The sequence below is a fragment of the Pleurodeles waltl genome, chromosome 7 (assembly GCF_031143425.1).
Source record: "Pleurodeles waltl isolate 20211129_DDA chromosome 7, aPleWal1.hap1.20221129, whole genome shotgun sequence".
NCBI classification, from domain to species: domain Eukaryota; kingdom Metazoa; phylum Chordata; class Amphibia; order Caudata; family Salamandridae; genus Pleurodeles; species Pleurodeles waltl.
This window is the reverse complement of record NC_090446.1, coordinates 1,273,359,914-1,273,387,819: the sequence shown is the minus strand read 5'-3', so window position 1 is coordinate 1,273,387,819 and position 27,906 is coordinate 1,273,359,914. Positions and strand designations below refer to the sequence as shown.

The 27,906-nt window shown below is 44.4% G+C and overlaps 1 long non-coding RNA gene across 1 annotated transcript; it reads right to left on the bottom strand.

Annotated features, from left to right (window-relative positions):
- Positions 1 to 1,216: 1,216 nt before the first annotated feature.
- Positions 1,217 to 27,230, bottom strand: LOC138247382 (uncharacterized). The gene is made up of 3 exons (XR_011194478.1): positions 27,164 to 27,230; positions 1,803 to 1,873; positions 1,217 to 1,296 (listed from the first exon to the last, which is right to left on the bottom strand). It is a non-coding gene; the product is annotated as an uncharacterized lncRNA (long non-coding RNA).
- Positions 27,231 to 27,906: the final 676 nt, after the last annotated feature.

The window sequence follows — 27,906 nt, the reverse complement described above, 5'->3', positions numbered from 1 at the left end:
TAGCATGATGTGCCTGGGCACATAGACAATATAACTTTATGTTGGGGGCTTCAAACCCTCCTCTAGAAAATGGTAGTATCAGAGTGTCCCACTGTAATCGAGGTTGCTTTCCTGCCCACACCAATCCTTTCAACTGTGTCTTTAGCATTTGGAAGAAAGGGGGAGCCAGTGGGAGGGTTATGTTTAGAAAGAGGTATAAGAATTTGGGCAGTATCACCATTTTCATTAAGGCAATGCGGCCCAGCAATGATATGGGAAGAGAAATCCAGCTGGCAATACGGTCAGTGAGTGTGGACAGCGCCCTACCATAGTTGGCATGCATCACTTCTTCGCAATCTCAATATCACAGTTCCCAGATACTTAAGGTCTGTCGTACACCACTGTAAGGGTTTAGGGTAAAGCACCTAATGGCTGCTGTGAGAGGGAAGAGTTGCGACTGCACGCCCGATAGGCCCCCAAAGTGGACAAACTGTTGAAGAACAGCATTCAGGCTGAGATGTGGGTCATTTAGATATAGGATCATGTCATCCACATATAGGGAAATCAACCGATGTCTGGTAGGATAGTGGAGTACAAACTCACAATGATGTTGCCACAGCTTAGCGTGAGTGGCTCTATCACTAAAGCAAAAAGTAAGGGTGAAAACGAACAGCCCTGCGTAATCTCAAACAGTGAGGAAACAGCTCCCTTAACATGAGCCTTTGCACCTGGATTTGAGTATGAGTGTGACCCAGGATAGGTAGGCATGTGGTAGGCCCATTTGCCGCAGGACAACCATTAACAAGTCCAAGAGAGTCAAAAGCCATGGTAGCGTCTAAAAACACAGCCACCACGAACAAGTAAGGATCAATGTTCTGCAGCACGGAGGATAGAGTTCTCAGATTATGGGATGTAAAGTGCCCAGGAATAAAGCCTGATTGGTCTGGGTGAACCAAGAATGTCATGAGGAGGACAAGCGATTGGCAAGTGCTTTGGCTAATATAATATTCTCAAAAAATTCAGCGGCAGGCTACCAATCAACGCACCTCACCCAACACTTAGCTAAGTATAAAAAGGTTATATTCTTCTTTGTGTGCACTCAAACTAACACCTGCTGCCAATGTGTAATCCTTTAAACTAAAGGAAAAGCGCAATTTAGAACAATGGTAGTGCACCACCACCAATATTTAAATGTCCAATTCCTTGAAGTAACATTAAACAAATCTTCTCTTTATTCTTTCTCATTACCAACAATACATATATTCATAGCGGCAGCAGTCAATGCGTTTCGTCCTTTAACATAGGACTTCTTCAGGGCTGTAATACAATGAACAAATAACAATTCTTAGTATCCACAAGCACAATTTTACACAGAAAGACAAGAGACCACAACAACATTATCTGTAAGTGCATGACTTCATACCCTATTCCAAAGGGGAAGAAACTGACAAGGGAATACTTCAATTTTTATAAAGCACTACTATTAACATACCATAAGTACAAATACAGAAACATATAAAAAGAAAAATAATTTTAACATCACCAACAATTATTTCAGGTATCAACAATTACACATATATGGTCAAACAGCACAGAAACAAAAAAAAAGTATATATATATCAAATATTTCAAAAACAAGCCCCCATCATTTTAAATATTTTTGTTACCACCCAAAACTAATACAACATAGTACATCCACCAATGATTGAATAATTAAAAATCAATTTACCAAAACCTATAAATACATGATTTTAGAAATACCACAACCTATATATATGTGCCAGCTCATGATTAATTATTTTAACGTACCCCCTTACATATACCTAGTCAATTGACTTCAAATTGGTTTATCATATCGTTTTTCATGTGCCAATGATACATCCAAGTTACGCATCTAATATAAGGAAAAGACACTAGTCACATTTTCCAAAAAATCCTCGTTTGCAAATACCACCCACTCTTGGTTATGTTATTTTCTCCAATAATATAATTATTAGTAAATATACAATGGAAGAAGAACATAAGTTATCATTTATTTCATTTATTTTCCTTTTCATTTTTGTCAATAAATAATACTCCCTCCTTGTGCCTGAAAACAATCTTTATTCGGTCCATTGACCTTCAAAGCATACACAGCAGTACATAATCCTTAATTAAATACAACATCAATATATATAAAAATATAATAAAAACATAAATACATATAATCCTAAACAACATCAAGTTGCAGTTAAAATTCAACTATTTTTGGTTAAAATACAACGTCGTATATGACAAGCTGCAACTAAAAATTTGCTGACTGCTAATACTAAATCATTAGATTTACACGTTTTTAAAATCCTTAGTGAGTGGCTGCAGTTAGTTAAGCCCAGTTCTAAACAGGTTTAGCGGATCCACTTTGACCGCGGGATAGAATAGGCAGGGCAAAAAAACATAAAGTGCTCAATAGACTCTGTCGTGCAATCGCACGCAGGACACATATCAGTTTTAGTGGACTGTCCCCATTTACTCGTCAAGGATAATAAGGGCAATGCTCCAAATCGAAATCTTGCATATAGGCTTTTGCCCAATAGGTTTGGTATAATATCTAGATATGGCTCATACTGCGGGAACCACTTAAAATTAAGAAAGCAATCCGTCAACCGACCATAAGAATTACAAGTTATATAATTGGCCCAAATATAGGACCAGTAATTTGTCTTCAGGTCATTTTTGTGGCGTCTTTCTAAATTATGAGGGTTTTCCCAGTAATCAGCCAAACCCAGTAATCCAAACCAATAGGAAACATGTCTAATCCAAGGAATTGTGTTAACATTTTGGGGGTCATTCCGACCCTGGCGGTCCATGACCGCCAGGGCCGGGGACCGCGGAAGCACCGCCAACAGGCTGGCGGTGCTTCCTGGGCCATTCTGACCGCGGCGGTAAAGCCGCGGTCAGAAAACGGGAACTGGCGGTTTCCCACCGGTTTTCCCCTGGCCCAGGGAATCCTCCATGGCGGCGCTGCTTGCAGCGCCGCCATGGGGATTCCGACCCCATTCCCGCCATCCCGTTCCTGGCGGTTTTTACCGCCAGGAACAGGATGGCGGGAACGGGTGTCGTGGGGCCCCTGGGGGCCCCTGCACTGCCCATGCCGCTGGCATGGGCAGTGCAGGGGCCCCCTAACAGGGCCCCATAATGATTTTCAGTGTCTGCTTTGCAGACACTGAAAATCGCGACGGGTGCCACTGCACCCGTCGCACCCCAGCAACTCCGCCGGCTCCATTCGGAGCCGGCTTCATCGTTGCTGGGTCTTTCCCGCTGGGCCAGCGGGCGGCCTTTTGGCGGTCGCCCGCCGGCCCAGCGGGAAAGCCAGAATGACCGCGCGGTCTTTTGACCACGGTGCGGTCATTCGGTGGTTCCCGCCAGGCGGGCGGCTACCGCCGCCCGCCGCGGTTGGAATGACCGCCTTTGTCTTTTTAACAGATCGACTAATGATTCTTTGTAAGAGATCAGTTCAGGGGTGGTCCATATCCTTATCCAATAGATTAGGGATCTCAAAATAATTAAGTCTGCTACACGTTTCAGCCCTAAATCTAAAAAGAGAGGTGTCAAAGGTATGCTGCGTGGGCACGCTATCAAAGCCCTAGCAAATGCATTCTCTCATACTGTTATTTTGGTAAAAGTACTAGATCCCCATATTTCTGCACCATATAGAGCTGCCCCCTGAGCCTTAGCTATATACATTTTAGTTGATAGAAGTGAAGAATAGAGGCAGTTCTATGTTGCAAGAGCCCCGAACTTTTCAAAATCTGATCCTCCCAAGATAATTTACTGGATAGTCTAACGCCCAGATAATCTATAGAATTAACCTTATTTAACGGGACTCCATCAATAGTAATGGAGCAGCTTTTACTAGGCCCAGTATGAAACACCAATAATTTATTTTTGTTAACATTGACCTACAGTCCATGTTCTCTGCAGAAAAGATTAAATCTATCTACCAAAGTTTGTAGCCCCATTGGGGATTTTGAGATAAGCAACGAATCATCTGCGAGAGAGGGAGCATCATTTTGGCAAAGCGTCATCTACTTCACTACCTCATTAATAAATAAAGTAAAAAGTAACGGAGCACACACCCTTGGCGAACTCCCCTCTCAGTTGGAATCTGCTCTGTCAGTACTCCCTCCTTATTTTAACCAATAGCCAATACCAAGGCCCTCATTAGGACCTTGGTGGCAAATCCGCATACCGCCACGGCGACGACCGCCAACATGCCATGGCTACCGACCGTCCATGCCATTATGACGGTAGCTGGAATATCAGCTACGGTCAAGGCGGCGGATGGCGGTAAGGTGTGCCAGCAAAACACTGCCTACCGTATCATGTTCCATGATACAGTCTGGCGGTGTTTTGCTGGTGGACTCTGATGCTGGCAGCAGCAGCTCTGCATCCCGTCTTCTGCCGGAGGTTCCCCCGCAAGCAGGTAAGTCGGGCTCTCTGACAAGAAAGGGGGTGGGGGTTGTTGTGTGCATGTGTGGGGGTGTGTGTGACTGTGTGTGAATACGTGCATGCGTGTGTTATGCGTGTGTGCATGAGTGGGGGTGTGTGTACGTGCATGTTGTGCCGTGTGAGTGCATGTGTGCTTGGATGTATGTTCGTGAGTGTTGCTGTGAGTGTGTATGAATGTATGCATGAGTGGGTGAATGTGTGTATGCGTGTGTGTAATGGTGTGCATGTATGTGCGTGTCTGTGTGTAAATGTGGGGGGTTTGGGAGGAGGAGGGTGGGGGAGGCCTCTGGGGAGGGGATGGGGGGAGACCCCTATCAGTGCCAGGAAGGAATTCCCTGGCACTGATAGTGCCTACCGCCATGGTTTCCGTGGCGGTACAGAAACCACAGAAACTATGGCGGTGGGTGGGGTCAAAATGCCATGGGCGGCCTAGTGACAGCCGCCGGGCTGGAGACTGAAGTTGTTACCGCCGTGGCGGTCGATGTGTTAACTTGCCGGTTTGGCTCATAATAGTGGAGGTAGGTACCGCCAGCCTGTTGGCGGAAATATCTCCACTATAGCACTGACCGCCGGGGTCGTAATGACCTCCTTAATCTCTTGTCATCGACAATATTTCAGATTGAAAATTGCCCCCCTTAATTCTTAAAATAAAATAACAAGTTCCCACGTAATTTTAGCCATTATTCATTAATATATACCGCCAACATATTCTTAAAACAAGTCTCAGTACGATATTGTATAAACTCTTAAACACATCTCTCTCGAGTACAACAATTACAATACCTTCTATTGTTCTGCAAGCCGGGGGAATGACAATATTCAATCATCAGTGTACAGGACATGTAGCAAACCAAGCTATGTGAAACTAAGAATAAATAGAAGATTTGTATAATATTACATCAAGGAATTGGATATTGAAATATTATTGGTGGTGGTGCACTACCACTGCTTTGGCTAATATCTTGACATCACATTTGATTAGAGATAGAGGCCTATAGGACTCACAGCAGTCAGGGAGCTTACCTTTCTCCTCCTGACAGACAGAGACCAGGATCAGTGCTAGAATATCCACACATGTCGTAAAAAGGTAGGGTGACAGCCCATCAGACACAAGCCATTAACTGGCCTGTAATTGCTGTATCGCCTCTCTGATCTCATCAAAAGTAAAGATTTGGGCTAATACATTTCTCTGTGCTGCACTCAGCCAACCCAAAAAGATTTCTTCCAAATAGGAATCAGCATCAATGGGATCCTCCCATATAGACATATATAGGGATTTATAAAAAGATGTGGAGGTTTGAAGGATACCCTGACAGTCCATATGTAATTGCCCTTGTTCAAAACGTAATTACCATTCAATGGACATCTGGTCACCATGGCTAGAGTATATCCTGAGTACTCACCTTCTTCGTATGCCCTGGCCATGGCATATTTACCACAAAATAGGCATTCTTTATTAGTGACATCATGATATTCATTCATTACAGTCCTAATCTGTTGTGCCAGACGAGTATCCTCAGCAACTCCCAATTGGGTATCTAACTGCTTAAGTTCGCTTTCAAGATGGTCAAGATGGTGTTGCAGGGAATGTAGGACCCTACCACTTTTAGCAAGGCACAGCCCCCTGACATTTTCTTTAAATGCCTCCCCGATTGAGCTGACAATTGGCACCCAATTTGCATTTCTGATGAAGAAATCAAAGATGTCCTGCCGAAGTTCTTCCCAGAACTGTTGATTCAGAAGCGATCTCAGAGACAGACACCAGTTTGTGCACAGGGGAGGCTGGGTTGGATTGGATAGGACCAGTAGGACTGGGGAGTGGTCAGAACATTTGCATGTAAGCTGGGAAACTTCCAGTGTCCATGCTCCCACCCCTCGGGAGACTATGCAGTAATTCCATCTAGTCCAGCTCCCATTTGCACCTGAATAAAAAGTGCCGTCCCTATCCGTCGGGTGATGTGTTCTCCACACGTGGAGCAGGTCATGCTCCTCAATAATATCTTGAAGATGGTGAGAAGTGATGCTGCGATATGAAGGCAGTGACTATGATCACTCCACGTGTGCAGCCAGGGTTACAATAAAATCTCCGCCCAACAGAAGAAAAGATGGACCTATGGATGTAGTGTGCCTGAAAGGCAAACTAAAAAAGCAGGGTCATCTGTGTTATGCCCATAGTATTTCACAATGGAAATGGCATGGGATACTGGCCTTGTGTGTCATCAAGGGAGCACTTTGGTATGTACGGCACCCCTCTATGAATGAGCATGACTTCCCTCACGCAAAACAGGAGTACGTAGACTATTGTGTATGGGAAGCCCATTTACCAGCGAAGGTTGTGCCAGTTGCATCACTTATATGGGTCTCCTATACCAGAGCTATGTGAATGCCATGTCTTTCAAGGCAGAACAGGATGTGTGATATCTTGCCTGGATTTCCCAATCCTCTAGCATCCATGTAAGGCATTTATGGGGTGTTTGTGCAGGTAGAGCAATAGCGCTGGTCATGCTGGGCATACTAAGGCGGGAAGAATGGCAAATTAATCAGATGGAGAGGAGGAGGTCTTGGTGATCAGCATAGCAAAAAAGTACTGTAACTATCGCAATGTGATCAGCACAACACAAACAAACACACCCAAAACGTCCCCGCTCCCACGCTAATGGCCCAAATCCATCAGGAGCGATCCCCTCCCCAATCACACCACCCATAAACCTGAACCAACAATGAATACATAATTGGTCTATGACTGGACTACAATCAAGAATAGTTGGACATCAAGAATTGAAAACGAGAAGAAAGGGGGAGGGAAAAGGAGAAGAGAAGAGGAGATGGCATAATAATGTAGCATGGTACAAACTGGGGTGACCCGCAGGGTATGTCCAGAAAGGCAGCTGGGGGCATCCTCATTGAAACAAGGGTCTGGTGATACCTAGTTCAGACCCAGTGTGCCAGTCGATATAACCAAGTAGGGGAGGCATTCGACAAGTAGGAAATAGAGATATCATGGGATAAACAGTGTCTATGCACAGTGAAAAGATGATTACGATAGTCATCCCAAGTCCAATGCTGGTGAAGAGGCACATTACGAGGCGACCAGCACTTTCCTAAGAGAAGCCCGCACCGAGTGATAGCGCAGAAAATCCACAACTAATTGGGGACTGGCGAAGAAATGATCCTTGCCATGGTAGGAAAGGCAAAAATGAGCAGGGTACAGCATAGCATATGGGATAACCGCCTGACGGAGCTTTTGCACTATCAGAAGGAATTTGCACTTTGTCTCCTGGACTGCCATTGTGAAATCAGGGTGAATTCATTGCCATCAAACTAAAGATGGTGCCGCTCTCTGGCCAAATGGCAAGCAATATCCCTGTCCCTGTAAATTTAGGAGCCAGGCAACAATTGGGCGAGCAGGGGCTCCCGGAGTTTGACAGGCTGCCAAGGTACGATGTGCACGATCTACTATTGGGAGCTTGGTAAAGGAGTCAGCGCCAGACAGAGTCACCAAAGTTACTCAACATAGTTCTCCATCTTTCCAGTATTTGCAGTCTTGGGCACAACCTGGATGCAAAGGTTGTTTAGGCGGGCCACATTTCGAGATCTTTTTTTTTTGCAGAAATGACCTTGAGGACTTTTTCCATAATAATTAGTCTTCTTGGGTTGAAACAGTGTCCTCCGATGTAGAAAGGCGTTTTTCCGCTTCCTGCAACTGGCCGTCATGCTTTTCCTGTTTATAAATGATGGCGTCCATCCTACCACACATATTATACATTTTGGACTCGATAGACACCAAGGTTTGCTGCATCAAAACTAGAAGTGTTGTCATAGTTGGACTCTCGTTCCTTTGACAGACTGCTGGTTTAGGTGTGGCAGCACTTCTGTTTGTAGGCCACTGAGTCACTCCTATAACAAGTCGCAACTGTCAGCCCAACCCTCCCGGCTCACAAGCAGTACCTCACCAAAACTCATACAGTAAAGGTGATTTCTGGCAGTCTTGCGCATGGACTCTAGATGTAATTTCTCAGAGGAGTCGTAGTGGAACGGAAGTTACCCTTTTCTCTCGTTAGCAATCAGTCCGATACACACATAGGCAATAAAGGGGACACAGAAGACTTTTCAATATATTTATTGAAAAGACTGCAATCTATGGTAAAATGCATGAGTTGCAATGATTAGGATAATGAGCAATAATAAAAGCAAAATCATGAAGATGAGCGTTGTGAATATGAAAAAACCCACCATATTGCAATGAACATAAGATATGGAATTCTTAACAAAAAAAGCCCAATCTCTACCCTAACGAGGGCGTGGTGTGATAAACCTTAACCTGCCAGTACCATGACCATGAGAAGTGCCCCCCAGCTCTTGTTACCTTGGAATGGGGTCTCTAGGTCAGACTCCATGGAGACACAAGACTCACTTCTGCAGCAAGGTAATGTGCAGCATAAATGGCACCTGGAAGGGACCCCTCTAATCACCTTGTTTGTGTGAGATGTATTTATACAGCTCATGTAGGATCTCTGACAAAGGTATGTACCTAAACAACTGATGTTGCAGCAGACTTGTGTCGGCAATTATGTAAACAATCCCTAACAAGTGCTCACAATGTTTCCGTCAAACATAAGAGTGAAAGGGACATGATGACAATATCTACATCACTGATAATGACGCCTTCTCAGAATTGCACTGATAACAAATAGCAAAACATTTATTATAAAATGTAACCAACTGCAGAAGTCCTAAAAGAAATAATCAAGTAAATAGAATAAAACAGAGCATGCTATGTGGGTAAAATGTTACTAGGTAAAAAGGGCAACAGGCCTGCAAGCCTGTACCCAGTGGGGAATTAAAATGGATTCACCACAATGCTTTCACGTCATCCAAAGATGGGCCAGCTGCATCAGGTTTCTCCACCCCACTCTCCAGCGCCCTCAGGGGTGGCGGGAATCAAATTGGAGTTTGGACTTTAGTACCCTCAGCCTTTCTCATCATGATCTCAGGGAACTATTGCCAGGTGGGCTACCAGACAGAGTATTGTCAATGGTGAGGTGCCCACGCCAGAAACTTCCAAGATATTTTAGGCATTAGGTCGGGGCTGTCGCCAGGAGGAAAAAAGTATGGGAATGATATGAGTTCAAAGGCTCACATTTTCCCAGTAGTGGTGTGTCGCCAGTGATGTATGCAATGACAGGGTTCAACGATGGGCGATCACCAGTCTATGCGAAGCTTGCAGGGGCAAGCCCCTGTAGTGTCTGAGAATACTAATCAGCACCAGCCCAGATTTCCGGTCAAGGTTCCCATGCACCAAGGCAAGAGCAGCAGGAGCAGCAGGACATGCTTGATTTCGACCTCTATTGGGCCCACTGGAAAAGCAGTAAGGCCCAGTGTCCATAGTGTCCATAGATGCACCTCAACAGTGGTGGGGAGAACCAAGTCCCGCCTCACCCTCACTGTAAGCATCGCAGCGGGGGGAGCATGAGCAGACCCAGTACCCTATCCAGGAAAAGGCTGAGGAAAAATACAGGATGGGGATCCCATCTTCCAATTGTACGTTTGGCTTCCAAATGTTGATGAGCAGGGGCCTGCCCACCACCAATGGCTCAATCCAGGTAAATATGGCCACATGTGCAAGCCCCAGTCCACTAAAAGCAGTGCGTCTAGGCCAAGGACCCCAGCGGAGCACTGCATAATATAGTTTGCTTAACATGATGCCAGTCAGCCTGGAAAACCCCCAGGGAACCAGCGCCCATGTAGAACAAGGCAACAGCTTATTGGAGCTTGGGGTGTCTGTCCCTGAGTCCTACTTCTCAGGCAGGCACAATCAGAGGTGGCAGGTCTGTGGCACCCAGGCCTCCACTCGGCCCCCCACAAGGGGGTACTGCACTGCCAGTGGCCACCCACCATCGCTGGTTTCAGCAGGGGCCACCCCAGTCAGCCTAGAGCCGCACTGGGATTCACTTCTGAGAGTCAGGTGTAGAAAATAGTGCACTCCCCCAGCCTCCGACAGCCGCCATGTTGGATGCGGTTGGAGGCATTGCTGCAATTAAAGATACAAGCAGCGACGTAGAATACATCACATCAGCACACATTTTTCTAGGCAGTACTAGGGAGACATTCAGTCCCCCGACACCGACATGGCGCACTGTATGAGGCAGATGATGGTGGATTGTGTCCCTGGACTACAGGAGTCTCACTAAAGTGTCACCATCTTGTGGATTAGCTCTTTGGCACCTACTGCTATTTCACTTCTTACCATAATGTGTTTCTGGACTCTGTTTCACCAATGTTTTTTTTAATAAACTTTACCCAGAAAGAAAACCAGACTTTATCATGTTTAATCAGTGCACTCGTAACAGTTTCATATGAACAGAAGTGGAGTGTAATTTGGGTTTTAGTATCCAATATTTATACTGTGAACCCTCTTTCCTAACTCCTATCTTCTTTTTCGCGCCTTTTTTCTTTCTTTCTTTCTTGCTTTATTTCTGCCTTTGTTCTTTTTTGCTTTACCTATTCTCTTCCCTTCTTCCTTTCTTCTTTCCTTACCTTGTTTCTCCCTCTGTGCCTTCTTTTTTAAAACTTTTTTCTTCCTTCTTTCCCTTTTCTTTCCTTCTTTCCTTTTTTTTCTTCATTCCTTCTTTCTCCTTTTCTTCTTTCTGTCCTTCATCTTTTTTCCTTCTTTCATGCTTTCCTTCCCTCTTTTTTGCCATGTGTCCCTTTTTCTTTCCCCTTCTGCATATGTATTTATTGCTTTCGCTCCTTTTTACTTTTTCCTTTCCTTTTTGCTTCTTACTTTTTTACCTCCTTTCTTTCTTTTTGCATTTTTCCTTCCTTTATTTGTTTTTTTTCTTTTTTCATGCCTTCTTTTCTTCTTTCAATGCTTCTCTTCTGTCTTTCTTTTTTCTTTCATCCTTTTTGTCTTTTTCCCTTTGTTCTTTCTTGTTTACCTTCTTTCCTTTTTCTTTATTTCATTCTTTCATACTTATTTCTTTCTTTCTTTCTATCTTTCTTTCTTTCTTTCTCTCTTTCCTTCTTTTTTGCTCTATCCTTCTTTCTTTTTTCCCTTTTCTCTGCTTTTCCTTTCTTTCTTTTTTCCTTCTTTCTTCCCATTTGTCTTCCCTTTTTTGCTTCTTCCTTCATTTTCTGTCTGCATTCCTTCCTTTGTTTCTTCCTTCCTTACTTTCTTTTCCTTTTTTTCTTGCCTTCTTTCTCAAAGGTGAGGCCAGTAGCCACTGCCAGACTGGTGGCTTTTATAGGGCTGTGTTAGGCAAGACCTTTTGCTTTTACTAAGCGTATGTAAAACATAGTTACTTGTAGAGGTTTTCAGCCAGACTTATCCATTAGCCTCTGACTGTGTCATTCACATGTTTCTTCCACCTACTACAGCATGCTTAAGGGAGCAATGTTAGCCCACTTCAGCCATTGATTGACTTCACTGAGTCACTGCATGCTGCCATTTCACAAGGGCACATCTACACACAAGGTGGCAGGTGTGCCATGATAATGTGTACTTTTTGAGACCATAAAAACTTTCTCCCTTATCTATTTTTTTAGATAAGGGCTTGGCAGCTTCCCAAAGAACAAAGTTTAGCAAAAACCATGACAAATGAATTGCCAAAAGGCTGGCAGCCAACGCCAGATCTATTGACTGTGCCAATGCTTCTTTCCTTAGATGTTGCAATGTACTGTCGCTCCTAATTTTTTCTGTGCCTTCCCTTCATATCTCGTGCCTGCCCAGCACCCTTACGGTCATGCAATTCTTTTGGTGTCCTTGTGTTTTCTAAGGCCTGTGTCACTTGATGGAGCTGCAATAAAGGGCCTTCTCTGCTTCCTGCCTGTGGACCTCATTTCTACACAGATGACAAATATCCAAAGTATGTGTGTAAGTGCATTGCTGTGAAAAACAGATAATATTATGGTTTAAAAAAAGGTCGAGATTTACATGGTTTGATACATACTGTTATGGTTACGTTACAAAGGTAATATTTGTGTTAATGCCATGTTCATATATAATGTGTCAATATAGGCGTATGTGTTACCTGTGGTTGCACTGCAGTGTTTGTAATGCTCCAATCCCCAGTATTCCTCACTTTCTTCACTTGCATCCTTGACAAGACAATCTCATGAACAAATAACTGTGTCCAGGTTGCATCAAATGTTCTCTGTGTTTTTGCACAAAGCACCTGGTGTCATCAACATTAAAAAATAAGCATAGAGATACTGAAGCAAACATTGCGGATCCATTTCGAGCAGTTAGATGATACTTTAGTCACTACTGTCTTTCAAGATTGAGCGGTGGTTATCATTTTATTAGGTCTTGTGCCAGTGTTATCAAGTAATGGTCTGCTGTTGTAATCTAGGAAATAAGACAGCAACAAGAATCTGAAAAAGAGGGCAATTAATTTACTTCTTTTTGTGGTCAGCATCACTCACAATGAACACCCGCTTGGCTTAGAATCCTCCTGAACCTATGTTCTAGGTGGAACCAATTTGAATGCTGGGGCACGGGAAACAATGGAAACATAGAAAACATTGTCATTAGACGTATGTTTAATAAACGGATAGCATTACTATGCAGCACATTTTGCATCAGAATACAACACATCTCCTCCCTTTAGTGGAAATAAAGAATTACCACCCCTGGAAAACCTTAGAAGAAGTTATTCTGATACGAAGGTTAGATTTTACTCTACTAGCTATAGAGGATGTGTCTGCTTGAAAATCTTTAACTGCAGGGAATTCTTGTCTATGTACCCCAGAAGGAACACCACTTGAAGGTATCAGTGAACTGGGTGAACAAGGTAAGGATATACCTGACTTGGACTGAGGGGCTTGGGAGTTAGGTGGTACATTTTCCCTGTGTACTCCTGGGTAAGCATCATGCTCACGGATGAACTGATTAACATCATACTTGGACACTTGTTCTTATTCCAACACCTTCCATCTTAAAGTACCACACTTCCTTCATTTACCTTCACAATCTTTATAGGCCTATAATATTTGCTCACCATTCTCTTGGGGTGGAATTCTTGTACCCTGGACCTGTGTAGGATGTTATATCTTGCTTCAACTTTTTTCTGATGGCCTGAAATGTTGGCCTGTATGGACATTCTTTCCTGTTTAGAATAGGGAATTCTTTTATCCCTCAACTTGGATTTAAGCCAACATGGGCATAAGTGAGAGGACGGCCGTCTACCTTTAAGTAGTCAGCAAGGGGATAATCCGGTTACTGAATGGGGAGAAAACCTGTACACCCACAATCTCTTGCGAATAGATTAAAAAATGGGTCACGGCCCATTAATGCCAAGTGGACACTCTCCTTGAGGTATCTATTGAAGTGTTCTACTTGCCCATTGCACTGAGGGTCATATAGGGCTGTGCAAATGTGGTAAATGTGACAGTTTTCAGACACTCAGTGAACTCCAGTTGGACCCCGTTGCCCGTGACTAGATTTTCCAGAAATTCTTCCCTGCTGAAGACTTCCATCAATAATCCCAGCATCAAAAAGGTGGTGATCCTGTCAGTGAATTTTACTTCTGGCTACTTAGAGTGGTAGTCAACAAGAACTAGGGCATACTGCATGTTCGATGGTAGACCTTTGGATGGGCCGGAGATGTCTAGCCCCATTTCCTCCATGCCATAGTGGGCCAAGCTATGCTTTTCATGGGAGGGCCATGGGTTTTACAACTCTTGTCAGTAGTAGCACACACTTTACATGACATTATGACACGCTTGTCCTCAATTTTCATGCCTGGCCACCAATAGTATGCTTTTAAAAGACTCTTCAAGGCTGACATTCCCATGTGTCCCTGGAGACCTACTTTAACTAGTTCTTCATATACACCTCTAGGGGGAACACATTTATCATTCAGAAATACCATGGCATTCACCACACTTAGTTCAAGGAGAATGAATGCAAAGAATCCTTCAAGTATTTGGAAGACGGACAGCCCTTAAGTATGCATTCTTTCACTTTAATTAGTTCATCATCTCTAGGACCCTCAGTTATCTACACACTCTCTTCTATTCTTTTCCCAATCCTTCTGCACAGATTGTTAATACATATCACCATACCTCCCTCATCAATGCAAAGGTTTTTAACAGGGAGCCGGGAAAGACAGTCTGCCGGTTGGTTGCATTTTCCAGGCACATGAAAGACCTCAAAACTATACTCTTACAATTCTGAACATAACCTTGCAACCCATGCTGTAGACTTTCCTCCCACAACTGGGGACAGAATTGTAACTTGGGGCTTGTGGTTAGTGTGTAGAGTAAATCTGCTGCCCCATAATTAGTTCTTAAAATGTTCTATGGCCCAAACACATGCAAGTAGTTCTCTTCCAACTACGGAACAGTTCCCTTCAGTCTCACTCGCGTTCTGAGTGCATATGCTACATTCTATGCTCTGTTGCCAGCCCTTTGTGAGAGAACGCTGCCTAAAACATAGACACTGACATCCACTGAGATAATGCACCGTGTTCCTTCAATGAACGATTGCAAAGTTGGAGCCTCTGTCTAATGTCCCTTGATGTTGACAAAAGCCTTGTTTTGCTCATCTCCCCATACATATTCTGCATCTTTTCTTAACAATTTGCATAAAGTTTCCATTAAGGTGGCAAAGTTTTTAACAAATGTACTATAGTACTCACATAGGGCCTCATTATGAACCTGGTGGTCACCAGACCTCCAGGGTCAAGGTCGGACCGCCACCAAAGAGGTGGTCCGACTGCGATATCACGACCGTGGTGAAGCTGCCACAGTCGGACCGCTGACACAACCAGGTTGCCGCCAGCAGACAGCCTGACAGTCTCAGTGGTTGTACTCCTCCAGGGCAGCACTGCCCTGGGGATTACGAGTCCCCTTTCTGCCAACCTTTTTATGGCGGTAGGCCTGCCATACAAATGCTGGCAGAAAGGAGTTGCCGGGGACCCCATCGGGGCCCCTGCACTGCCCATGCACTTGGCATGGGCAGTGCAGGGGCCCCCATGGACACCCCTGTCGCTATTTCAACTGCCCGAATTACGGGCAATAGAAAGTGAGGCGGGTGCTGCTGCACCCGCTGCACCGCCACATTGGCATCGGTTCCATTATGAGCCGGCGTCAATGTTAAGGCCTTGTTCACCGCCGGCCCTGGGGTGAACACCTAATAGGGCGGGTGGTGTTCAGGCCACACAGGCAACCTGATGGCGGTGCGAGTTTGGCAGGTGGGCTCTGCTGCCCGCCAAACTTGAGTGAGGGCCATAATCTGGCAAAGGATCTCAGCTTGTCCTTGTTATCTGGTGGAGGGGCAAGACAAATAGCATCAACTAAGGATTTATTTGGCCTCACTTCGTACCTTGATTTTAAATGACCTAGGTATTCCACCTCCTATTTGAAAAGTTCACATATGTGAGAATGTAGTACTAAAGCAGCCTCTCTCAGCCTTTGGCACACCTTGCTAAGTGTAGGAGGCCGGGCTGGTTTGTAGTGGGTACCTAAGGTACTTACACCTTATACCAGGTCCAGTTATCCCTTATTAGTGAAATGTAGGCAGTGTTTTAGCAGCTTAGGCTGTCTAGAGGTAGATGTAGCTGAGCAGCTTAGGCTGGACTAGGAGACATGCAAAGCTCCTGCAATACTATTATAGTTACACAGTACTTCTAAACAATAAAAGACAATACTCAGTGTTACCAAAAACAAAGGTACTTTATTTTAGTGACACAAGGCCAAAAATATCTTAAGGGCAATACTCCTTCTGGAGGTAAGTATTATACACAATATATACACTAGAGACCAAAATCAGGTAAGTAAATAGTCATAGAATAGTGCAAACTGTAGAAAATACAATAGAATACAATAGGCCTAGGGGCAACACAAACCATATACTAAGAAAGTGAATTGCAAATCACAAATTCCCCCCTAGGCAAGTGTAGTGTATAGAGGGGCGCTTGGAGTGTCACACAAACACAAAAGGTAAGTAAAATACCCCACCCCAGGACCACAGGAGTCCAGGACACGGGGACAAAGAAGGTGCAAATTTCAGTAGGTGAAGCACAACAAAAGAAGGCCCCAGGCCGCCGGAGAACAACTAAGCAATTTGTGCGTCGCAGGATGGAGTGATTGGGACCTGGGCTACGCTGTGCACCAAGGATTCTTGGAAGAAGTGCACAGGAGCCCAAGAAGCTAGAGATGACGTGGTGTCTGTCGCAAAACCGGGAAGACAAGCTCTTACCTCCTCCAAATTTAGACAGATGGACTTTAGAACAGTCTCGGTCATGCTGTCCACCGCCTGTGTTCCAGGGAGCACGCTCGTCATCTGGAGAAGAGTCCCAGAGAACTGATCGTCATCTTGGAAGGTGCCTGCAGGAGCAGAGAAGTGACTCCGTCACTCCACGGGAGATTCCTTCGGTTCTTCTGGTGCAGGGTGAAGACAAGCAGTCCTCAGAGCGTGCACACCATGGAAACTATTGCAAATGCTGGCTGGAGCTGAAGTTGCAGGTCACAGGAGTCATCCTAGATACTTTGTTGCAGTTACAGCGGTTCCTGGAGCAGTCTGCGGTTGATCCAACGGTCAGAAGCTGAAGCAGAGGATGCAGAGGATTCCTGGAGGAGTCTTGCAAGCTGAATCTGAACAGGAACCAACAGGAGAGACCCTAAATAGCCCTGAGATGGGGATTGTCTACCTACCCAGCTATGCACCTGTCAGGTGGGGTCTCTGACGTCACCTGCTGGCACTGGACACTCAGAGATCTCCAGAGTGTCCCCACATCTTGGAAAACAAGATGGCTAATGCCAGGGACACACTGTGGTGATGGACAGGGGAGTCGTCACTCCCCTTTCCTTTGTCCAGTTTCACGCCAGAGCAGGGACTGGGGGTCCCTGAGCCTTGTAGACTGGCTTATGCAAGGAAGGCACCATCTGTGCCCTTCAAAGCATTTCCAGAGGCTGTGGGAGGCTACCTCTCCCAAGCCTGTAACACCTATTTCCAAAGGGAAGGCGGTAACACCCTCCTCCCAAAGGAAATTAATTGTTCTGCCTTCCTGGGGCTGAGCTGCTGAGACCCCAGGAGAGCAGAACCCTGCCTGTGAGATGGCTGTAGCTGTGGTTGCAGTGCAAGCCTCGGGGAGCTGGTTTGGCAGTACGGGGATCCATGTTGGAGCCCCCAAGATGCATGGTATTGGCCCCCAATACCAGATTTGGAATGGGGGGAACATTCCATGATCTTAGACACCTCACATGGCCATATTCGGAGTTACCACTGTGAAGCTACATATAGGTATTGAACTATCGGTAGTGCAGGTGTGCAATCGTATCCCCGTACTCACGAAGTCTGGGGAATTGGCCTTGGAGAGCGTAGGGGCACCTTTTCTAGTGCAAGGGTGCCCTCACACTTAGTAACTTTGCACCTAACCTTCATTAAATGAAGGTTAGACATATAGGTGACTTATAAGTTACTTAAGAGCAGTGAAAATGGCTGTGAAATAGTGTGTGCACTATTTCACTCAGGCTGCATTGGCAGTCCTGAAGAAAGGTTTGTCTGAGCTCCTTATGGGTGGCAAAAGAAATGCTGCAGCCCATAAGGATCTCCTGGAACCCCAATGCCCCGGGTACCTAGGTACCATGTACTAGGGACTTATAAGGGGGGTCTAGTGTGCCAATTGGAATTGGAATATGAAGTCACTAAACTATTGTGACTAATTTGGAAGTAGAGAGAGCATAAGCACTGGAGTTCTGGTTAGCAGAACGTCAGTGACACAGTTAAGCACTACTGACAACACACACATTAGGCCACAAACTATGAGCACTGGGGCCCTGGCTAGCAGGATCCCAGTGAGACAGATAAAGCACACTGACAAATAGGATGTTAATTATGAGCACTGAGGTCTTGGCTAGCAGGATCCCAGTGAGACAGTAAAAAACACACTGACACACATTCACAAACAGGCCAAAAGTGGGGGTAACCATGCTAGAAAGAGGCTACTTTCTCAGACTAAGTTCTCGTCATGGTCCTTTTTTGTCCTTGTGAAGACCAGTATATCATCTTCGTACCTTAGCTTCCATAGTACTGAAAAGGTGAAACATCACCCTTTGGAACACAAAGCAAAGGAGGACAAGCCAAAGGGCATTCTTTTGTACTGATTTACTCCGAAAGGAATGATGAAGGCTGTTATGTGATGGGATTGTTTTGTCAATTCAATTTGATGATTTGCATGGTTCAAATCCAGTGTGGAAAAGACTGTTGATCTATTTTTCATTGAAAGGAGATCGTTGATTTTCGGAAGGAGGAGGCTGTCTGCTATGATACACTCATTTGCCACCCTGAAGTCCACAGATATCTTCCATCCGATGTCTTGGTTAACACTACTGGTGATATCCTGTAAGAAGATTATATCTGTTCGATGATGTCGTCCTTGTGGAGTTTTTTTAACAGTTTTTATTGGTCACTTCTTGCACTGAACGGTACATTTCACCTTTTCTGTTTCATTGGCTTGGAATATTCTTTTAATTTTATGTGATGGGTAAACCCTTTTAGTTTCCCAATATTGTCAGAAAAAACTTCTGGGAACAAGTACTGGAGTTGCACACTGGGATCTTCTTCATTGCATACCATGACTGGCTCTGCAACACAAGGATTTTTTCAGGAGTCTTTGGCCTCTCCATCCCAACACAGACTCCAGTTTGAGCAACTTAAATTTTCACTTCAGCCGAAACTATTTCAGAAGGACACCCTGGTATGGAAGCATCCAACCAGACACATATTGTTCCCATTGAATGTCACTGCTGGGATGTCAGCAGGAAGTAATGATTTGTGATCAGTGGACCAATTTGCCTCCAGAACGTCCTTGGGTATTGTAGTAACTGGTGACCCTGAGTCAGCAAGAAGTGTCAACTTTTCCTCCTTAGTTGGAGTATACATGGGATGTTCTAAGTTCTTAAAGTCATCTTTTCCATGTGGTCTAACCACCATTACCAGACTAGTGTTTTCCTCCTCATTTCTTGCACTGACTCCACTGATCTCATCTTCTGATATTTGGGCAACTGTGGTACTGCAGCTCTGTTTTGCTTCCCTGCATCCTTTGCAAAGTGACCTCGTCAACGACAGATATTGCACTCTTTGTTCATTGCAGGACATCCATTGAAGTTAGCGAGATGAGATAGACTTTCACATCTGTAACATTTCATCTTGGCTCTTGTTTTCTTTTCTTTGTAACAATGGCTTTTGACCCTGGAAAGGCAAAACAGATCGTGTTAGGAACTACATCAAGGAGGTTGAAATGGAGCACTCAGGAGAAAAAAGTACGGATGAGGCAGCAATAGAATCGGCTTTTCGAAACTTTTTTGCACAACTATATTCGGAGGGGTTAGAGGTGGATGAAGGTATGGTAACGGATTGGATGGGGGCTGATATATCTTTAGGTTTATCGTTGCAGGAGAGGGAAGCATTGAATGCTCCAATAACGGCTGAGGAAATTAGGAGAACCTTGATTAGTAGTAAGTCGGGGACGGCGCCGGGCCCGGATGGTATCCCAGTGGAAGTTTATAAGGCATTAGGGGACTCAATTATCCCAGTTCTGACTGAGTTGTTTGGGGGGATCCTGGAATGTGGTAATGACATTCCTCTTTCGTGGAATGAGGCGGTGATCTCTTTAATTTTGAAACCGGATAAAAATCCAGCGAAATGTGCTTCTTACAGGCCTATATCATTGCTGAACAGCGATTATAAATTGCTAGCTAAGATTCTAGCAGATAGCCTGAGTAAGATAGCTAATAATTTAGTGCACCCGGATCAAAAAGGCTTTTCTAAAGGCAGATATCTGCATGAATTAACTTTTGAACTGATCGGGGCAATAGATATAGCTACAACGTTTGGGTCGCCATTGGCAATTATTATCTTAGATGCAATGAAGGCCTTCGACCAAGTAAATTGGAACTTTTTGAAATCGGTCTTGAGGCGGGCCAACTTAGGATCCAAGTTTTGTGGGGCTATTGACCGGATCTATACATCACCTCGTGCTAAGATTCTGGTGAATGGGAAACTTACGGACCCCATTACAATTTCAAGAGGTACTAGGCAGGGTTGCCCCCTGTCACCTGTATGGTTTAATCTGTATATTGAGCCGTTTGCTAGAAAAATCTGACAAAATCCTCTTATCTCGCCCTTTTGCTGCAATGGCTGGGAAAAGAAAATCTCTTTATATGAAGACGACTTACTGATATATACTAATAACCTGCCTTTAGCTTTTAACACAGTTAAAGAACTTGCCGAACAATTTGGAAGGATATCAGGGTATCGGATTAATGTGGGGAAAACAGAAACTATGCAGTGGAATATGGAAGTAGGGTCAATATCAAACAAGCAGGAAATACGGTACCTGGGCATTTTAGTGACCCAAAATTTGAAGGACTTAGTGGAAAGGAACGCACGAAAGTTATTAGTGGAATGTAAAGCTATGCTACAAAAATGGGCATGTCTCCCTTTGACGATTCTTGGGAGGATAAATTTAATTAAGATGTTTATTCTGCCCAAATGGAATTTTGTGTTTTCAGCTATACCTTTGGCAATGGATAAGGGATACCTGGATAAAATGCAGAAAACAATAAGTAGTTTTATTTGGAATTCAAAGGGGCAGAGGATATCATGGAAGGAAAAAATTATGCAGAAGGAGGGAAAAGGGAGGGCTGGCTCTACCTGATTTGACATATTATGCGTGGGCTTTCTTGTTTAAAAACTCAAGGATGTTGTTTCTGTCCCCAGACGGTTCAGCAGTGGGCAGAATGTATAAGGCAATGGTTTTATCTGTGAAAGGGGCCTCAAAGTCTTTTCTATTTAAATTTGGTGACCCTAAATTTTTCAAAAAAGTTAAACTAAAAGTACTGCAAGGAATGGCAAGGAGCTGGTATCAGCTGAGACGACGGTTGGGTGTACACTATTACAGCAATCAGGCCCCTATCTGGGATTCCCCGGGCACCCCAGAATGCTGTCAAGATATCCTAGCATTGCCACTCAAAAGGGCAGGTGTGGAAAGGTGGGGTGAGCTTGCGCGAGAGGGTATTTTACTTTTTTGGGATATTTTGGTAAGAATAACGGATGGATCACTGTCCAGGTTAAAATTTATACAGATAAGAGAGTGGGGAAAAGAAATTAAGGGGGGATTGGGAGTGGTAAATGCTTTGGAGGATTCTTTTTTAGATCTGGCGGACTCGGCACCTGTGAAGAGGTTGGCGGTTTGGTATTGGGAAATATTAGAAACTCTTGATGAGAATTTTGTCCTACCAAACAAGCTATGGGGCAAGGCGATGTCAGGCGACAAGATTGGGTCATGGTGGAAGAAGTCGTTTGTGACTCTGTATGAAGTAGTGAAGCCTGCCCCATTAAGGAAAAACCATCTTTATACTCTACACAGAGCGTATATATCTCCGGCAAAACTTGCCAAGTTTAAGAAGGGGGAGGTGATTAAATGTCCGAAATGTGGCGAGCCAGGAGCAACGGATATACATATGTTCTGGGATTGTCCCGCTATTCGGTTGTTTTGGGAGGAGGTTTTCAGGGCATTATCATCTATGCTAGGCTGGAAAATTAATGTATCACTCCCACTGATTACATTTGGGCAGCTTCAGGATGAGGGTATATGGAGCAGGGTGAATAAAGCTAATCGCTCATTTTTGTTTTATGTAATTGTGTTGGGCCGGAAAGGAATCTGCAAAAATTGGATGAAGGAGCACCCTACGAGCTATACAGATTGGTTTAATGCAGTTCTTCGTGCGGTGAATATGGATCTAAATGTGCAGGGCTCTAAGAGAAATGTAGAACTGTGGTCATCATTATTAGAATGGGAGGGTGTAGTTTGAATTTGTTTTCCTGTTAATATCTGCCACTTTGTGACTATGTGATGTTGGGTTGGTTGTTTTCTCTGTTTAGTCCAATGATTAGCCACCGTTTGATGCTCCTGCAGGTTTGCCTAGGCAGACCGGGAGATACAAAGGTGCATCCCTTGACTCGAGTCTCTCTTCTTGGTCAGAGGGTGAGAAGGTTACAGGAACTAAGAGGTGGCTCAGTAAGCGGGGTTGAATGAGGACAAAAAAAAAAAAAAATGGCTTTTGATGCCAATTTCTTTTTCTTTTGTGGAAAATATTTCTACATGCTTCTATAATTATTTGACTTCATTAACCTCCTTCAACAAGGACTTAGATTGTTCGATGGCCTTTGATGATTTCACCACCAATTCTAAGGACAGATCACCCATGAGCGACAGAACACTCACTCTCCCTTTGTCTCCATGTATAAAAATAGTATCTTTCCAGGGTGGTACTTGAAGTAGGTTTGAGCGTTAATTCTAACCTAAACATTGCCTTTTTAAATTCATCCAGATCTTCATCCGCAATGGGTGATTGGACTTTGGGTAATGATCTGAAAGCTTCTTGAAATTCTGAACATAGTAAATGGACAATATGCATTAGGCATTTTGTTTACATCTATGGCTGTTAGATAGGTAGGTAACTCCTCTTTCCACCTTTTCCACCCAACTGGTGGATCTCCTTTGGTCAGCAAAAAAGCATGAGGTGATCAAATTGCATGATAACAATGTTATAACGAAGTAACAGGCAATACGTATGAAAATAGGAACAGTGCTTGTTAGCTTGCTTAGTAGAACTATAACGAAGAAAGAAACTCCTCTTGCACCCCTCAAGTGGCAATGGATGTAATAGGATATGCAGCAGAATACTTTGTTGTTAACAAGTAGACAGGTAAATGCACTTCAGTCACCATATGTGACAATATATGTAATTGTAGATGCATTCAAAATTGTATCGCTTAAAGTTTGTCTTGTGAAGGCAAATAGTTCAAAAGAATCTCAGCTCTGCATGAGAATGACCAATCAAATGTCCTCCACTGATAGCAGAAATGGGCTTAATTACTTACAGTATATGGATGACAACATCAGTTTGATCTTATGAATGTTAGCAATCTCATCAGTCTCAAATAGGTTTGGCCCTTTGAGGTAAATATCATGAGTCAAAATTGCCACTATGAAGCTAGAACCACAGATCATAAGCCCATCTATGGTAATCAAAATTGTAGACCTTTGTGTGAAACCAAGGCTTGAATCGCCTTAATGACTATGGAGCGTCTGAGAATGACAGCGCATGCCCAGCCTAGTGAGAATCAGTCCCCCACAAGCCCGCTTCTCACTTCGGTTCCTGGCTCCTCCTTCCAGTGTGGATGGATCAGAGAAAACAGCTGTGGTGTTGAGTAGAGACGCAGTACGCCTCGCTGTGATCGCCAGGAACAGAACTCGGTAACTCCATACTCGATCAACAACGACAGAGTCTCAGCCATTGTAGAAAGTGGGAGGTACCGTATCCCATCACTCATTGCCAAACATTGTAGTAACGTAGGAAATAAGAAAGCAAAAAGCATCTGCAGAAGATGGCAGTTTATTTACTCTTTCTCACCAGTGGGCGACCCTCACAATGACCAGGTGCTCAGCTAATGATCCTCCCTAACCAAATATTTTTGGAGGGACCAATTCGAACGCTTGCGTAGGGGAAACAAGGAAACAGAAAACATTGTCATTACACTTGAATGCTTTAATAAATTGATAGCATTACTATGCAGCCCACTTTGCATCAGAATACATCCACCAAAGGACTATTTGTTATCATAAACTAGTGGTGGGTCCTAGTAGAGGAGCCAAGAGAGTTATTACCTGAATGTATGACGGTGGTTGGAAGTCAACTATTTTTTCATCCTTGATCTCTGAGCAGTGGCCTCCTTTATGTGAGTGACATGAATATGTTACATTCAAGCTTTATTAATGCCTGTTAGTTTCAATTTCCCAGGGCCTGAGTAGCCTCAGGGCCCATGCACCTAGCCTCAGCCTGAACCAGTACACACAATGCAGAACCCCACAATGCCTTTTTGAGATGGACCACACTGTACTACAGCATTTCCACCATATTCCAGGCCAGTCTTCTCTGCCACAGCTGTTCTCTGGCCTTTATTCTTCTCAGAGTAGCCTGTCTCTCTTCCCAGAGAAACCCTGCAACATTCCTAAAGGGTTTCCCTCGTATCCGTCCAGTGACATCCGCACCACCTGCCACTAGATTGCCACAGTAGTCTTCTTTTATTTTAGTTCTCACTAAGGGCCAGATGTACAAAGCATTTTTCTGTTCTCAAACGGGCCAATTTGCAGAAATGGGACACTTGCGACCAGAAAAAAATCATTTTTGAATGTACAAAACCCTATTTTGTGATTTGGTAATCTATTACCAATTTGCAAAATGGGTACCAGGAATGATTTGCGACCGGGAATGCCATTGCAAAACATTCACAGTTGCCACCAACTTCAAGTTGGCGGTAAGCCATTCGCAAACGGGAAGGGGTCTCAATCGGGATGCAAAAAATGTTTAAGAGCAGGCAGTGGTCCCACAGACCACTGCCTCCTCTTAAAAACATGAAAAGAAGACTTTTTGTTTTTCTTTTTGTAATGCATGCCATTTTCTTTCAAGGAAAACGGGCTGTATTACAAAAACAAAATTGCTCTATTGAAAAAGCAATCACAGACATGGTGGTATGCTGACCCCAGCAGGCCACCATCCCTGTGATTGTAGCCATTCACAATCGGTCATAAATTGTGACCTACCTCATGAATATTGATGAGGCAGGTCCATTTGAGTCCCACTGCGAATCGCTAAATGTGTCTGAGATACGTTAGTACATCTCAGTTTGCGATTTCATAATTGTGAATCGCAAAGATTCACAATTAGGAAATCGAAAACTGGATTCTTTGTACATTTGGCCCTAAGACTCTACTTTTATTGCAACCATACCAGGCTCCGGCCCAAAAGATTAGTTTCCCAGCAGTTGTTCAACCCCATCCTGGTATTAACGAGATGAGGGTGTTGAGCCTGAATCCGCCTAGCAATCAGATCCACATCAGTCATAACTCCCATGCAACTGTAAGTATGCCTTTCTATGGGTCCCTGGTGCACAGTCATATTGCTATTCATGACACTGATGTGCCTTTCATTTGGATTATAATCTAGGTGACCTTGCCCAAGCAGCTTGGGTCCGCGACCGCGCATGTTTGCCTCCACTGAAGCTGAAATTCCCTGCTTACTCTATCCAACAACATCCTTTCACAAATGCACTGCACTGTTGTGGCCACTAGGACAGATAAACTGCATCCCACCAGTGCAGTTACATAGCACGTCCTGTGAGGTCTGCACTGCATCCGAAAGCCTCATCACCAGGTTACCTCAGCCATGTTAAAGGTGGGAAATTGCTGTAGCCTACAGACTAGCAAAGGAGATTGGCACTACTTAGGTGGCGTGTGCAGAAAAATAACCTGGGAACTCCTATGCTTCCCACTCGTCTCTCTTTGACAGTAAGGCTGCCGTCATATTTTACCCAAAGTAGGCTAAATCAAGTCTCCAGTTTTATTTGTCCTGGTGGTTGACAGTGCGTTCCACCGGTGCTTACTTCTGGGGAGCAGAATACTTCAGTTGTCCCACAGGGAGCAGCCTTGAAGCCCGGTCATGACTTAGCCTGTTCTGTCCTGTGAGGCTCGAACCATGCACTGCAAAGCGAAATGTTACATTGTGAGAACTTGCGGCACCACAACGTCGCATAGTCCTTTCATTTGAACTGCTAGCACAGAACATAGTGATGAGATGATGCCTGTGCTGAATAGTGATGGGTTGGGTCTGATATCTATCATTCATCTAGCTGACTGCTGCCTAAAAGCATTGGTCATGACATCCATTTTACTCTCTGGCAGTTGCAGCTGGCAGAAGGGAAAAGGGGCGGGGAGGCGCAGCGCTTAGCGGAGGGGTTTACAATGAAAATAAAAATTTAAAAAAATGTATCTTTTGTGCCGAGCCTCGCCGCTCCAATCCGCTCCTCGACTGAACTGCAGGCACAGGCTCCCAGCCTGTCCTGCATCCAGTCCTATTGCTGCTTTCATGCTGCTGGTAACACGAAAGCAGCATTAGGATAGGACAAAGCACCCAGCCAGGGCACTCCGAGGCAGAGTGAAAGTCTCTGCCTGCTGTCAGACTGCGTTGCTGGGTGGAGAGAGCCCAGTGCAGAGGGTGTCCAGCCGGCACGAGAAGGCCGGCCAGCATGCATACATGTGCCCGAGGGGGAGTGCTCCCCGTCACATCCTCATGGCTCCATCCCTTTTACTATAAAACAATAATAAACTGTTTACTATAAAACAATAATAGACATAGTTTATTATGTTTATTATTGTTTTGTAGTAAAGGTTTTGCTGTTGCTGGCGGGGCCCTTAGGGTCAGACTAGACAAACAATAGTCCGGGACACAAAAATAAGAGTGGCTTCCATTAGCGAGTCAGATACGTAAAAAGGGGGACCACGTTTCCAAATAAGGCAGTTTTGAACTTAAGACACGCTGTATAAATGTTTTGCAAGGTATGGGAGACTGTGTGATTTTGTGCTTGCTAGTAATATCAATGAAATCAACAGTAAAACTCGGCCCATCAGACTTTGAAACATGCCCTCAAAAATCCAACCCACACACTGACCTGTCAAATCAGCACATCGGGCACTGACTTATTGTCCTATAGGGCTGTCCGACCCTGGTCACCTTGGGAGTGATATTCTGGGCCCTGCAGTGGTCATGCATCCTGTCACGAAGTCTAGCGCCCTTGACTGTCACAATACCCTTCACAAGCACAGCCACCCCACCCCACTCCATGTACCTGTCAGTCACTGCAGCGCACACTGGTCTGGGAATTTGGGCTAGACCCAGGATCAGTTTGTCCTCCAGCAGCAGGAAGTGCCTTTCCGTAAATGAGAGGATCCAGCCACGTGAGCTGCTGTTCTCCATAAAAATTTAGCTGAGGCAGGGGAAAGCCTTCCTCTCAAAGAAGGGGTGGGAAGATGGTTAAGAGAGAGAGCACATAACAGGGACTGCCCCGGTGTCAGTGCCTTGGCCTCGGCTACCAGTCTTTAAAGTTCCACCTAAGTTATGTGGCATTTTGTTGTTATGGGCGGATCTTTTCATTTTCTGCAGCTTTGGTTTATCTGTAACGTGGGGTTTCAGTTGACAACTTTAACACTGCATTCTGAACAGCTTCATCATACACCTTAATAGCTATTATCAGATTCGAATTTTTGATTAGAAACCCTGATATCGGAGCTAGGGATAATTCTGTGCCCTGCTGATGGAGGCCGGTGAACAGACATCGTGCACTGTACCATTTGAGCCTAGTATAGGCTGCCTCAACATTAGCAGATCCCACTGTTATTTAAAATAAATGAACAAAAAACCCCCACAGCTCCCACATTTCCTGGGTCTAGGTGTGAGTTGCCCATCAGGTGCAAGTTTTTTTTTTTTTTGCTTCCTGGTTTTGAACGTTCAGTTTAGCTTTTTATAAAATGAGGAGTTCAAGCCCCAGAATGCAAAGAATAAAACTGGATGAGCTACTCCCGCTTGGATTTC